The sequence below is a fragment of the Bombina bombina genome, chromosome 2 (genome assembly GCF_027579735.1).
Source record: "Bombina bombina isolate aBomBom1 chromosome 2, aBomBom1.pri, whole genome shotgun sequence".
NCBI lineage: Eukaryota > Metazoa > Chordata > Amphibia > Anura > Bombinatoridae > Bombina > Bombina bombina.
Window position 1 is genome coordinate 675162001 of NC_069500.1, and position 14972 is coordinate 675176972.

Genomic DNA, 14972 nt, shown 5'->3' on the forward strand with positions numbered 1-14972 from the left:
AGTTTTGAATTCTGTATACAGTGATGCAACAGATGGTAGGAAATTTAATGGCTATGTGCTGGGTTTTATGCATCTGTTAGCAATGAGTGTGGTTAAAATACTTTAACTAAATAATTAGTAGAAGTGTCCATGTTATTTTGGCCATATAGTGTATGTTTCACAAATTGCCCTTAAAATAGCCCTTAAAATGGCTTTTGTAGGGCATTGCTCTAAGTTAAACAGCTCTATTACCTAAACAAATTACCAATTACCCCCTAACAGTAAACCCCCCCCACCCACCAAACCCCCAAAATAAAAAACCTAACACTAAAAAAAAAACCTAATCTACCCATTGCCCCTAAAGGGACATTTGTATGGGCATTGCCCTTAAAAGGGCATTCATCTCTTTTACTGCCCTTAAAAGGGCAATCAGCTCTTTTTCAGACCAAAAAACCCTAATCTAAAAAAAAAGCCACCCCAAAAAGTAAAAAAAAAAAGCCTTGGGACAGAAGGTTCGGGATTCGGTGTGGTTCGTTCGTTTATTTATAGAAAGAAATACACACAGGGCCTACACAATGAGAGAAATCATACATCTGCAAGCTGGCCAGTGCGCTAACCAGATAGGAGCTAAGTTCTGGGAAGTCATCAGTGATGAACATGGCATCGATCCAACAGGAAGCTACCATGGAGATAGTGACCCGCAGCTTGAAAGGATTAGTGTATACTACAATGAGGCATCAGGTGGGAAGTATGTTCCAAGAGCTATTCTTGTGGACTTAGAGCCAGGAACCATGGACTCTGTCCGCTCAGGCCCCTTCGGACAGATCTTCCGACCAGATAACTTTGTGTTTGGCCAGAGTGGTGCTGGGAACAATTGGGCTAAAGGTCACTATACTGAGGGAGCAGAACTAGTTGACTCTGTCATGGATGTGGTGAGAAAGGAATCTGAAAGTTGTGACTTTCTGCAGGGCTTTCAACTCACTCATTCACTGGGTGGGGGAACAGGCTCCAGCATGGGAACTCTGCTTATTATCAAAATCAGGGAAGAGTACCCAGATCACATTATGAACACCTTCAGTGTAGTACCATCCCCTAAGGTATCTGATACAGTGATTGAACCATATAATTGCAACACTCTCTGTGCACCAGCTGGTGGAGAACACTGATGAAACCTTCTGCATAGACAACGAGGCCCTGTATGACATCTGCTTCCGCACACTTAAATTGACCACCCCAACCTATGGCGACCTTAACCACTTAGTCAGTTTCACAATGAGTGGTGTCACTACTTGCCTCCGTTTCCCAGGGCAACTCAATGCTGATCTTCGCAAGCTAGCAGTCAACATGGTCCCATTCCCACGTCTTCACTTCTTCATGCCAGGATTTGCTCCACTAACCAGCTGTGGCAGCCAGCAATACCACTCCCTAACTGGGCCAGAGCTTACCCAACAGATGTTTGATTCAAAGAATATGATGGCTGCCTGCGATCCACGTCACAGCGCTATCTTACTGTTGCTGCTATTTTCCGAGGACACATGTCCATGAAGGAAGTAGATGAGCAGATGATGAATGTCCAGAACAAGAACAGCAGCTACTTTGTGGAGTGGATCCCAAACAATGTCAAGACTGCTGTGTATGTGACATTCCTCCCCGTGGCCTCAAGATGTCATCCACATTCATTGGGAACAGCACAGCCATCCAGGAGCTGTTCAAGCATATCTCTGAACAGTTCACAGCCATGTTCCGCCGAAAGGCCTTCCTGCATTGGTACACAGGAGAGGGAATGGACGAGATGGAATTCACAGAGGCAGAGAGCAACATGAATGACCTGGTGTCAGAATACCAGCAAAACCAGGATGTCACAGCAGAAGAGGGAGAATTTGAAGAGGATGCAGAGGAAGAAATTGCTTGATTTTCCAGATGTCGATTTAACCCTTCCATCGTAATTTAACCCCACCCTTTCTCCTGTAACACATCTCAGTCACGGAATAGGAAAACATGAGACTAAATGGTATTCTCAGCCTCTGATCTCTTAAATAATGACCAAGAGAAATGCCTACAAGCTAGCTTCATAATTCTCCTTCACTGCACAGGTTTTCCACTTTCATCCAAGAGCAGCTGTTTTCAAATTTGGATCGTGTCTGAATCCAAAAAAATTATTAAATCATGCAAATGTGAAGTCAGTAACAAATGTATACTTTATTAAATTCATCACAGAACAGTTAAGATTGCTATACCTTGTAACTGTCACACACTATACATACTTATTCTTAAGTGTTTATGGTTTCTAAGTTTAATAGTTTGATCCATATTTATATTGAAAGGTATTTACTATTAATACAGTATGGTTTTTATCTGCTGTCTAGGTGTCCCCATTTAAACTACCTATTTTAGTAGAGACCTCCAGTGGAAGGTACCACATACTAGGCAGGCTTTACGTTTTGGATATCTTGAGGCAACACTAAATTATAGTACATTTTCTTACCACTTGCATCCACTTAAAAGGATGCTCTTCAAACTGTATCCCTGCCCATTTTGAGGCTCCTCTTTCCCTCTCCCTATACAGACACTGCTGTTTATCCTCCCATAGCCCATTTGTCTAGTCTAGTCTAACAATAGTCTAGTTAATAGTACTTCCCATGTCACATTGCTAACAATAATGTTTCGTGTCATCAGGGTACAAGCTTGTGCATGACTAGCCCTCATTTTTTTTTACTTGACTCCTAAAGCTGAGTCATCTACATATCACATACATACACTCAGCAACTAATTAAACCAAAATCGGTATCAATATTGGCAGTCTGGCTTGCCCTGTTACATAAGGAGGGTGGAATTTCAGCTGTGGCTTTTTTTTTTTTTTTTTTTTACAAAGGAACACAAGGTGCAACTAGGTCTCCTTTGAAAAACTGCCTCCTGACATTGCATTTTCTTTATCTTTTTGTTGTGTATAGTTTGGTTCTGTGACATACATGTGTGATTGTGAAGTTGTGACCTAAAATATTGGACCCATTGTACATGATGGAAGCACTTACCAAGCAATGTTATCATGTCTGGATACTACTGAATAAAAGCTTGTGCTCAAAAAAAAAAAAAAGCCTTAGACTAAGCCCCAAATAGGCACTCACCGTTCCTGAAGTCCAGCAGAGAAGGTCTTCTTCCAGACGGTTCCATCATCTTCTATCTTCATCTGGAATGAAGGCGGCGTGGAGCAGAGGTGTGGAGCTGTCTTCCCCGATGCGTGGATCCTCAATGGTGGTCCTCAAGGCGGGGGCGTGGAGGCTCCTCTTCATCCAATGTCCATCGTACACTGAAGATTGAATGCAAGGTACCGCAATCAATTTGGGGTACCTTGCATTCCTATTGGCTGAAATTTTGAAATCAGCCAATAGGATTAGAGCTACTGAAATCCTATTGGCTGTTCAAATCAGCCAATAAGATTTCAGTAGCTCTCATCGTATTGGCTGATTTCAACATTTCAGCCAATAGGAATGCAAGGTACCCCAATAAATATTGCATTCAATCTTCAGTGTGTTACGGATGATCACATGAAGAGAAGCCTCCACGCCGCTGAGGACCGCCGCTAAGAATCCGTGCATCGGGGATGCATCGTACACTGAAGATTGAATGCAAGGTACCGCAATCAATTTGGGGTACCTTGCATTCCTATTGGCTGAAATTTTGAAATCAGCCAATAGGATTAGAGCTACTGAAATCCTATTGGCTGTTCAAATCAGCCAATAAGATTTCAGTAGCTCTCATCGTATTGGCTGATTTCAACATTTCAGCCAATAGGAATGCAAGGTACCCCAATAAATATTGCATTCAATCTTCAGTGTGTTACGGATGATCACATGAAGAGAAGCCTCCACGCCGCTGAGGACCGCCGCTAAGAATCCGTGCATCGGGGAAGCCAGCTCTGCATCTCCGCTCTGTGCCGCCTTCTCTCTGGATGAAGATAGAAGATGATGGAGCCGTCTGGAAGAAGACCTTCTCCGCTGGACTTCAGAAACGGTGAGGTTTTTGGGGGGTTTGGTGGGTGGGGTGTTTTTACTATTAGGGGGGATTTAGTAATTTTAAAATGTAATAGAGCTGTTTAACCTAGGGCAATGCCCTACAAAGGGCCCTTTTAAGGGCTATTAGTAGTTTAGTTTAGATTAGGGGGTGTTTTTATTTTGGAGGGTTTTTTTTATTTTATTAGGAATTAGGTTAAAAAAATTTTTTTTTAAATTTTGTTTATTTTTTGTAATTTTAGAGTTTTTTATTTTTTGTAATTTTAGGTTATTTTTTTGTAATTTAATGTTAGGTTTTATTTAAGTGTAACTTAGTATTGGGGTTAATTTAGGGGGTGTTAGGTTAGGGGGCTTAGTAATTAAATTAGTTATTTGCATTGTGGGGGGTTGTCGGTTTAGGAGTTAATAGGTTAATTAGGTTTATTGCGATGTGGGGGGTTGGCGGTTTAGGAGTTAATAAGTTAATTAGGTTTATTGCGATGTGGGGGTTTTCGGTTTAGGGGTTAATAGGTTAATCAGGTTTATTGCGATGTGGGGGGTTGACAGTTAAGAGGTTAATATTTTAATTATGTTATTTGTGGATTAGGGGTTAATTACTTTATTGTTTTGCGATTTTGGCGGTGGGCCCTACCACTCCCTCCCCTTCTCTCCCCCCTCCGCTGCTGAGCCACCCACCTGACGCCCACACAGTGTCACCATCTGTAACAATGAGGCATCTGCACCGTTTGAGCTCCAGCTCCATATGCAGCAGATACCTGGAGCTTCAGGAACTCCAGGTCTTGGCTGTCACTTGCAGTATGATAGGCAAAGTTTTTTTTAATGATATCCATATCTTGAGAACTACTGACGTTAGGAGCAAGAAATTTGGCATGTAAACTTACTTTACTTTTCTAAAATCTTCGTTTTTTGAGATATAGGTATCCTCATAAATCACACCCCCCCCCCCTTTTCCTGTGTTTCTTTATTTTTAAAGGAGAATGTAAATACCTATTTTCATGTCTGTAACAGCTTTGGTTTTTGAGATATAGGTATACTCATAAATCACCCCCCCTTTTCACCCCCTGGATTTTCAGGATATGGTAAAACATGTGCTTCTTTATTTTAAAGGAGAATCTAAATACCAATTTTCAGGTCTGTAACATCTTCGGTTTTTGAGGTATACTCATAAATCACCCCCCTTAAGTGGATTTTCGGAAAATGGAAAATGGTAAAACACGTGTTTCTTTATTTTTAACCCTTTGATGATTGGGTTACTTTGTCTACATCGGAACAACATTCCGATGTACACAAATTGAAATCCTGCGATCGTGCATGAGATTGCGAGATTTAAATGATGGGAATCAGGTCAGGGGGTGTCCGTATGATGCTAGGCACGCCCTCCAGATCGCGATCGCATCTAGGAAGCCCTGTTGGATTCAGGACATTCTATTCTGTCCTAACGCTAAAGCCCGGCGTGGTTAGGATGGAATAGAATGCCGTAATGGCCTTCAAAGGTTAAAGGAGAAGCTAAATACCAATTTTCACGTCTGTAACATTTTTCTTTTTTGAGATATAGGTATCCTCATAATTTATCCCCCCTTTTCACCCTCCCCCCCCTTAAATAGATTTTCAGGAAATGGTAAAACACGTTTCTTTATTTTTAAAGGAGAATCCAAAAACACATTTTCACGTCTGTAACATCTTCAGTTTTTGAGATATAGGTATCCTCATAAATCACCGCCCCCCCCCTTTACACCCCCTGTAAGTGGATTTTCGGGAAATGGTAAAACATGTGTTTCTTTATTTTTAAAGGAGAATCTAAATACCAATTTTCACATCTGTAACAGCTTCAGTTTTTGAGATATAGGTATCCTCATAAATCACCCCCCCCCCTTTTTACCCCCTTAAGTAGGTTTTCAGGAAATGGTAAAACATGTGTTTCTTTATTTTTAAAGGAGAATCTAAATACCAATTTTCATGTCTGTAACATTTGGTTTTGGAGATATAGGTATCCTTATAAAAATATTCTTCTATGTGAAAAACACTGGAATGTAAAATATGCATAATTCATGTCGGGTTTATTGCTCTTGAATAAACATTATCGGGTTATTGAACGAGTATGTTAGTTTTTTTTTTCCCAGTGGACAATACATTAAAGTGGTCGCAATATCTAAAGTCCAACTCTTTGCGTCCATCTGGTTTTGCTCACGTGCAAACTTTTTACTTTCAACTTGTAATTCAAGCGCAACCAAACGCATATAAAAAGTTAGCCTCTAGCGAAGTTAAGGTGCGAGCTGGGGCGCTAAAAAGCACTCGACTTGTAATATAGCTCATAATAGATAACTATGATGAAGTAAAGGAGAAACTATAAGACATAAACTAGCCATGCAGCAAAGAGATACATAAGATAATAAAAAAGTTACTATGGGTTTGGTCATAAGTGTCAGTTTAAGAGGTGTCAATCTCTGTCAAAAAGCAGATACTGTCCATCAGTCATTAAGAAGGTGGAGTTAAAACTGAAATATGTCTTCATGTTGCAAAAGTAACAAATTCAATTCAAAAGGTATTCTGGTATTTATAGAATACATATTGAATTTCAAAAGGCCAAGTAAGAGTGTCCTTAAAGGGACATTAAAACTAAACAAATAATTGCTTGAATTATGTGTACAGAGCAAAGATTAGCCTGAGAATAATTTGTACGTGTATTATTAAAAATGATATTGGCTGTTTTAATATTGAAAAAAAAGAACAGTAAAGATAATGTCCATAAAGCAGTGGGCGCTGCCATATTGTAACTTAGGTTACCTTTTCTGCTGAGGCCAATTAGGAATGGTTATAAATGTCTTACTAGAGTGTGCAACCAATGGCTGTAGGGAATATAGTTGCACTTCCATATTTAACATGAATTGGAAAGCCCACAATATTCAGCATTAAATTACAGGAAAGGAGAAAAAAAAATAATGAAAGTATATTGCAAAGTTGTTTAACTAAATGTAATTAAACAATTTATATAACTATCTTGAGGTGGTTAATGTCCCTTTAAAGGTACCTGAAAGTCCATAGTACACTAGGGTGATACAGCCAAGTTACTTATTGAGTTAAATAAAATGCACGGACACTGATTAGTGGGTATATTCCATGCCCAGTGCACAGAGCATATTTACCATTCAGCACATATGTAAGTGCAGAAATTCACACCAGCATGTGGTGCTGAGTTTATAATTAGAGAAAAAGAGAAAGGAAAACGCTAAATCAGACTTCCTTTAAATACTATTTTACAGCAGCTGCTAATTAATTAAATGCATTTAATTACACTTATCTGCTTGTTAAGATGTCTATTCCTCTTTTATCTTTATTATTTTACCTTTAAAAAAAATAAATATATATATAAATATTTTATTGTACAAACACAGGTTTGTAACAAAAAAGTATAAATAATTTAGCATATTCTTAAATGGCTCATATCTGTTCTTTACATCTGATAAAGCAGCAACATTTCTAGAGAATCAATATTATTAAAGGGACACTGAACACAAAACATTTTCTTTTGTGCTTCAGATAGAGTATGAAGTTTTAAGCATCTTTCTAATTGACTCCTATTATCAATTTTTCTTTATTCTCTTGGTATTTTTATTTGGAATGCAAGAATGTAAGTTTAGATGCCGGCCCATTTTTGGTGAACAACCTGGGTTGTCCTTGCTGATTGGTGGATACATTCATAAACCAATAAAAAAATTGCTGTCCAGAGGTCTGAACCAAGAAAAAGCTTAGATGCCTTCTTTTTCAAATAAAGATAGCAAGAGAATGAAGACAATTTGATAATAGGAGTAAATTAGAAAGTTGCTTAAAATTGCATGCTCTATCTGAATCACGAAAGAAAAAATTTGGGTTCAGTGTCCCTTTAATAAATTACTACATTACATGACAATGAATATATTGAAAAGCTGATATCCGTATTAAGAAATGAATATGTTGAACAAACTGTAGGACATAATAGTGTAAAAGCAACAATAAAACCATACCATTAAGTTTTCGTTTGCTTCCTTTTATTTTGAGCACAAAAAGAAAATACTACTGAAAGACTGACACCCTGTAATTTAACTAAACTGACTCATGTTACACAAACTACTAAGGCAAATAAAACAAATATTTGTCACATGAAATGAATACTGTCAAGAGCAACTTTAATGCAATTATAAATTTTAATCACAATCATAAAAAATATATTGGGTAAATTATATACTTAAAGGGACAGTCTAGTCAAAATTAAACTTTCATGATTCAGAGAGGGCATGCAATTTTAAACAACTTTCCAATTTACTTCTATTATCTAATTTGCTCAATTCTTTAGATATCCTTTGTTGAAGAAATAGCAATGCACATGTGAGCCAATCACACAAGGCCTCTATGTGCAGCAACCAATCAGCAGCTACTGAGCATATCTAGATATGCTTTTCAGCAAGTGATATCAAGAAAATGAAGCAAATTAGATAATAGAAGTAAATTAGAAAGTGGTTTAAAATGACATGCTCTTTCTAAATCATGAAAGAAAAAAATTGGGTTTCATGTCCCTTAAAATTCTATGAAATGGAGAAATTTTATGGAATTTCTATGCTTTTTAATGTTTGGTTTGGTAGGAACTTGAGCTTTGCTTAAATACATATATATATATATATATATATATATATATATATATATATATACAGAAAAATAACGAATCCTCCCACCAAATACAGCCACCTGGGTGCAAGTAAAGCAGATGATATTCTACAAAAAATCATGCACTCTCAGGAATTTTTCAAAAGCAAGGTCAACTTTATTAGATGACGTTTCAGGGAACTGAAGTCCCTTTCTTCAGATCAAAAAAAGGTGAACAAATGTGATACACACTTCCACATTATATAGTGACAGCCTAACAAACACATACCTCTCACTTTTACCAGAATTGTGCCAAACCGTGATTGGAACACATCCCTGCGTTCCACCCAGTCCCAACCGGAAGTGCACGGACTCTCCACTTCCGGTTTCGCCGGGCTATTAAATATTACAAATTAAAACCTCAATTACCATGTCCATTGAGGGTATAAGTCCCCACACACATTTGAAAAAAATCATTTGCGTATAAGCATATTAATGATGAACAACATTGATGTTAAAAACGGCAAACCAGAAGTAGTCATAATACCGCTTCCAGTAATGCCGAAAGTGTAAATCATGTGCTGGCAAATTACTAAGTGTACTATAGGTGCTAAGCCTTAAAGTGAAACACATGCCAACAGTGCTAACACCCTCTACTAGGTGTATAAAGTAATAACAAAAGACCTGGCTTATAAGTGCAGGTGTGAAAAATTATACATCATAATACTCATAATCATACATCTAAAAATAAAGTATACCTCAGATAGGTGTTTCCTAGTGTATCAGGCTTAACATAGATGTAAAATAAACCAATCCTGTCTATGATGTAAGTCTGTGTGAATACACTGAAGAAAAATTGTACAGCAACTAAAACTGAACACATTAGCAATGCACTTGCACATTTTAAACATTTCATACATATGCCTAGGAACCCCAATGTAGGCTCCCCCTGGCATGTGTTACATATATAATAATGCAATGAAACACAGTATCCATAGATAGATACAAATGAAAAGAAACATGTACAGATAGCACTGTATCTCCTCTTCTTGAAATAAACTCTTATGTTGAAAGGCACATAGAAGTCATATATTGTGAGTTCCATCCAAAGTGGCACAATGTTCCTTTAGTAACATCCATAGAGGGGGAGAAAGATAAAGCCAACCTCTTCTATCCCCTTCTATATGGCATACCTCCCAGATTTCAGCAATATTGGTATCATCTGCTATGTGGGTGAGATTGTAGACATTGTGGGCACTTCCGAGTTCCCCACCAGCGGGTCTGCTCCACTGGGTCAGGGTCCTCATATGATACCCCTAGTGAACAGACCGCATCCCAAGATGCTGCTGGCACACTACCATCATATTGCACCATGCTACATATCCGCACCCCAGGTATATGTACCAAAAAGAGGAGATACAGTGCTATCTGTACATTTTTCTTTTAATTTGTATCTGTTTATGGATACTGTTTCATTGCGTTATTATATATGTAACACATGTCAGGGGGATCCTACAATGGAATTCCTAGGCATATATATGAAATGTGTATTCACACAGACTTACATAATAGACAGGATTGGTCTATTTTACATCTATGTTAAGCCTGATACACTAGGAAACACCTATCTGAGGTATACTTTATTTTTAGATGTATGATTATGAGTATTATGATGTATAATTTTTCACACCTGCACTTATAAGCCAGGTCTTTTGTTATTACTTTATACACCTAGTAGAGGGTGTTAGCACTGTTGGAATGTGTTTCACTTTAAGGCTTAGCACCTATAGTACACTTAGTAATTTGCCAGCACATGATTTACACTCTCAGCATTACCGGAAGTGGTATTATGACTACTTCCGGTTTACCGGTTTTTGACATAGATGTTTTTCATCATTAACATGCTTATACGCAAATGATTTGTTTTGAAATGTGTGTGAGGACTTATACCCTCAATGGGCATGATAATGGAGGTTTTGATTTGTTATATTTAGAAGCCCGGCGAAACCGGAAAGTGAAGAGTCCGTGCACTTCCAGTTGGGGCTGGGTGGAACGCAGGGATGCGTTCCAATCACTGTTTGGCACAATTTTGGTAGATGTGAGAGGTATGTGTTTGTTAGGCTGTCACTATATAATGTGGAAGTGTGTATCACATTTGTTCACCTTTTTTGATCTTATGAAAGGGACTTGAGTTCCCTGAAACGTCATCTAATAAAGTTGACCTTGCTTTTGAAAAATTCCTGAGAGTGCATGATTTTTTGGAGAATATATATATATATATATATATATATATATACAGGCCAGGGTTGAAAAAGTTTCCCAAGAGCTTGTGGTCCCATAAAATTTCTTAGTGGATCCACTTTTTCAACTCCAAATTTTCACATTGTCATATGTAAACTTGTATTACGCTGTTATACGCTTCTAATATACATTTGTATTAAGAATAAACTACTCTTTGTATAGAATTATATACTAATAAATATTTTAAACTTATTCTCATACCTAAAAAGAGAATATTCTTGTTCACATGGCAGGAATACTTGCACACATACACATATAGCCAGGAATATACACACACTCGGATATATACACACGCACACACACACAATCACAGATACACACAAACACACACACATGTTCGGTAGGAGGAGGACGGCCTTTTTCTCCTTTCTTTTTTTTTTTTTCTTCTCTTTTTTTCTTCTTTTTTATTTTATGATTAATAACTGGGAATTGTAGACTATGATAATACACTTTTTAGAAAACAAGATATGCAAGGCCCCCTGACTAAGTTTAGTTGAGAGGAAAAGTGACATAAATTGAGATAATAGTTCTCTAGGAGTGCAGAAACTTAACTTAAGTATGGATTTTGTCTTTTAGGATGCGGAACTGCATCCCTAAGGAAGATACAACTTGTATTAAAGCAGTGACTCCATAATTTAGGGTTACTTTGACATTTATTAGGAAAGCTTAAATTCGTAATAGAGAATAAGGTATTGCATTGTTTAGGTATGTCCTGAAATTAGGTAAAGAAAAGTTATCTAGTTTGGAAGATAAAGATTAATCCTAGTGATGTAAACTAAGATAATGGTTCTGTAGAAGAGTCGATTTTTGTATTTGTATTTGTCTTTGTCGATAGGGAGCTGCGCCTCAATGTAAGTTACAAATGAACTCGAGCTGCGACTCCACAATCTTTTTTTTTTCTTCTTTTATTTCTGTGTATAATTTGTTTGATTTTGATGTATTGTTGGAAAAATTGATAAATAAAATATATTAAGAAAAAATAAACACACACACAAACACTTTCACACACAAACTTTCACACAAGCTCTCTCTTACACACTCACACAAACTAACTCTTACACACTCTTACAAATAAGACTCACACACACTTTTAAACACTATGTCACGGTTTCTCTAACATATATTCTCACTTTCTCACACACACATCCTATTTCTCACTCTCTCATATTCTGTGATATACCTTTAAGGTATATCCCGCCTACCTTTCCTCCACCCTATATCAGGCACACCTGAACAATCATTCCTTGCCTGAAAATTGTTTTTCTCTTTTGAGCTTTACTGATCGCATTTCTCATGTTGTGATTCTATTCTTGAATATTGCTAACTTGCTTCATTGTTATACTTTCTCTCTGAACATCAGTTGTAAAGTGAGGATCTTTAGCTTATCACTTAACTTTCAAAAGTATTGCATTATTTCTCCAATTCTACCGGAATCCATTATACTTCAATCCGGATCAAGGAGCCACCGGATCTACTTGCAGCGTTCCGGAAGCCGCACTCACACCAATGCCGTATACCAGTCACAGAGGTAAACCGTTCTCCTCAAATCTAAGGTAATACTTAATCCACTTTTAAAGGATCTATTACTTACCTTGTCTCTCTCTGGAAAGCATCCGCATTACCTTGCTAATAACCTCTGCTGTATATTCTACCGGTTATTACTAAAGTCTGACTGTGTTGTATATATTTTATGTATAAGTGTGCGAGTGCGTGAAGACATTCCTGAGAATTGTTACAATACGGATACAACTACTGATGTTATACTAAGTATACCAAAAGACACAATTATTCTATCAGATCTCTGAACTGTTTGCTTTATGTTCCATACCAATATTGCAACAATTGTTTCTACTCATTTATTCCTTGCTTCTGCTTGGCATCTACGAAGTTTTCTTTCAGTAAAAGTCTCACCAGTCATTTAACAGGTAGTTCAAACCATACTGCCTGTTTTATTCATTTAAAGGGAACCTAAACACCATCTTTTTTTCTGTGATTAACTTTTTTTTTAAACGTTTTTGTATGGTTTTAAACGTTGTTGCTTACTTTGTTTATTTACCTAGCCTCTGCTCAATTATTTTTCAGTCTCAATATTACCCCTAAACCACTGCCTACTGAATGCGGTGCTAGCCGCCATGTTGTAACGTGCGTTGTCTATATAGACTGGATGCGCACTCCCTTGCAAATCCAAACCGGAAGCCTGCTTAGTGCTGTGAGCGTGCACACATATAGACATTGCGCTCACAGCATAACTAAAAAACTACTGCTGCTATAAAGTTTGCAGCTATTACCTGCTTCACTGCTAAAGCATATCTTTTGAACCGGTGTTGTGCCGTGAATGGATTCCTCATCGACAATGGTTTCCCCGGCACTCGGCAATCTATGGCGCTCCGCCCCCGCTACATCTACTCCTACTATCCTTGCCCCACTCATTACAATACTATTTTCTAACGCCTCCACATTCTTTGCGCTCCGCCCCGCTGCATCTGATCCCTGCCCTTGCCCTATTCATTCATTGTATATTTTTCATTATACCGTGCGCGTGCACGCACCATGTTTCCCCTATCAACAAATATAATATAAACATTAAAATAATGTTCCTGAAAAAGCTATCAGCAGCATAAATTAGAATATAATCATACTTTATATTTATATATAAAGTATGATTATATTCTAATTTATGCTGCTGATAGCTTTTTCAGGAACATTATTTTAATGTTTATATTATATTTGTTGATAGGGGAAACATGGTGCGTGCACGCGCACGGTATAATGAAAAATATACAATGAATGAATAGGGCAAGGGCAGGGATCAGATGCAGCGGGGCGGAGCGCAAAGAATGTGGAGGCGTTAGAAAATAGTATTGTAATGAGTGGGGCAAGGATAGTAGGAGTAGATGTAGCGGGGGCGGAGCGCCATAGATTGCCGAGTGCCGGGGAAACCATTGTCGATGAGGAATCCATTCACGGCACAACACCGGTTCAAAAGATATGCTTTAGCAGTGAAGCAGGTAATAGCTGCAAACTTTATAGCAGCAGTAGTTTTTTAGTTATGCTGTGAGCGCATTGTCTATATGTGTGCACGCTCACAGCACTAAGCAGGCTTCCGGTTTTGGCAACATCACTTTCACCCATATCTGCAGAGAGCGGTCAGAAAGTCACATAAATGTAAAAAAAAAACTAAAAAAAATAGAACACCTATAATAAAAAAAAAGGTTTTGCATTTTAAAAACTGAAAAAAACATTATGAATAAAAAAACACAAAACCCTAATGACAAGTGTTTAAGGTCCCTTTAAAGAGCAACAAACCCTTACCTTAAAAAACACTGCATAAGTTCCTGCACAAAACAGGACATCACATAATTTTCAGGCCACAGTGTTCTAAGGGTTTGTTACTGGTAAACAAAACTTTGTTATTATGGATGCAAATGAAATTAAAAATGAGTTCTCTAACATACAACGAAAATTAGATTATCTTGCACAATGCTTAACAGAAGTTCAAGCAGATAATACCGTATTAAAATCTATTGTTAAAGAATATATGTCTCCCAAAAGTACTGATGTACCTGAACCCCATATTCAATACCCCCAACCTTTCACTGGTAAAAGACAGGAATTCAGAGATTTCAAGACTGCTTGTAATCTTCTTTTTTCCATGAGACCCCGCACATATTATTCAGACCGTATCAGGGTTTGCACCACTATTTCATTTCTACAGGGAGAGCCCAGAACCTGGGCTAACAGGTTTTATGAAAATAATGACCCAATTTTGGATTCACTACAGAATTTCTTTCAGGCTATGTCTAATCTATATGAAGATACAGATACGCAAATAACTGCAGAATCTAAACTACGCGCACTCAAACAGGGTAAGCGCACGGTGGAGGAGTACACAACTGAATTTCAAATGTGGGCAACAGACTCACTATGGAACCAAGTTAGCCTTAAGAATTAGTTTAGGCTGGGGTTATCTGAAAACCTTAAGGATGAACTTTCTCGCCAGGAAATACCTGATACTCTTCCAGCACTTATTAAATTAAGCACATCCATAGATAGAAGACTCAGGGA

At 37.7% G+C, this 14972-nt stretch overlaps 1 pseudogene; it reads left to right on the forward strand.

The window, feature by feature from the left end:
• The first annotated feature begins 507 nt into the window (after positions 1–507).
• Positions 508–2069, forward strand: LOC128649391 (tubulin beta-4B chain-like; annotated as a pseudogene).
• Positions 2070–14972: the final 12903 nt, after the last annotated feature.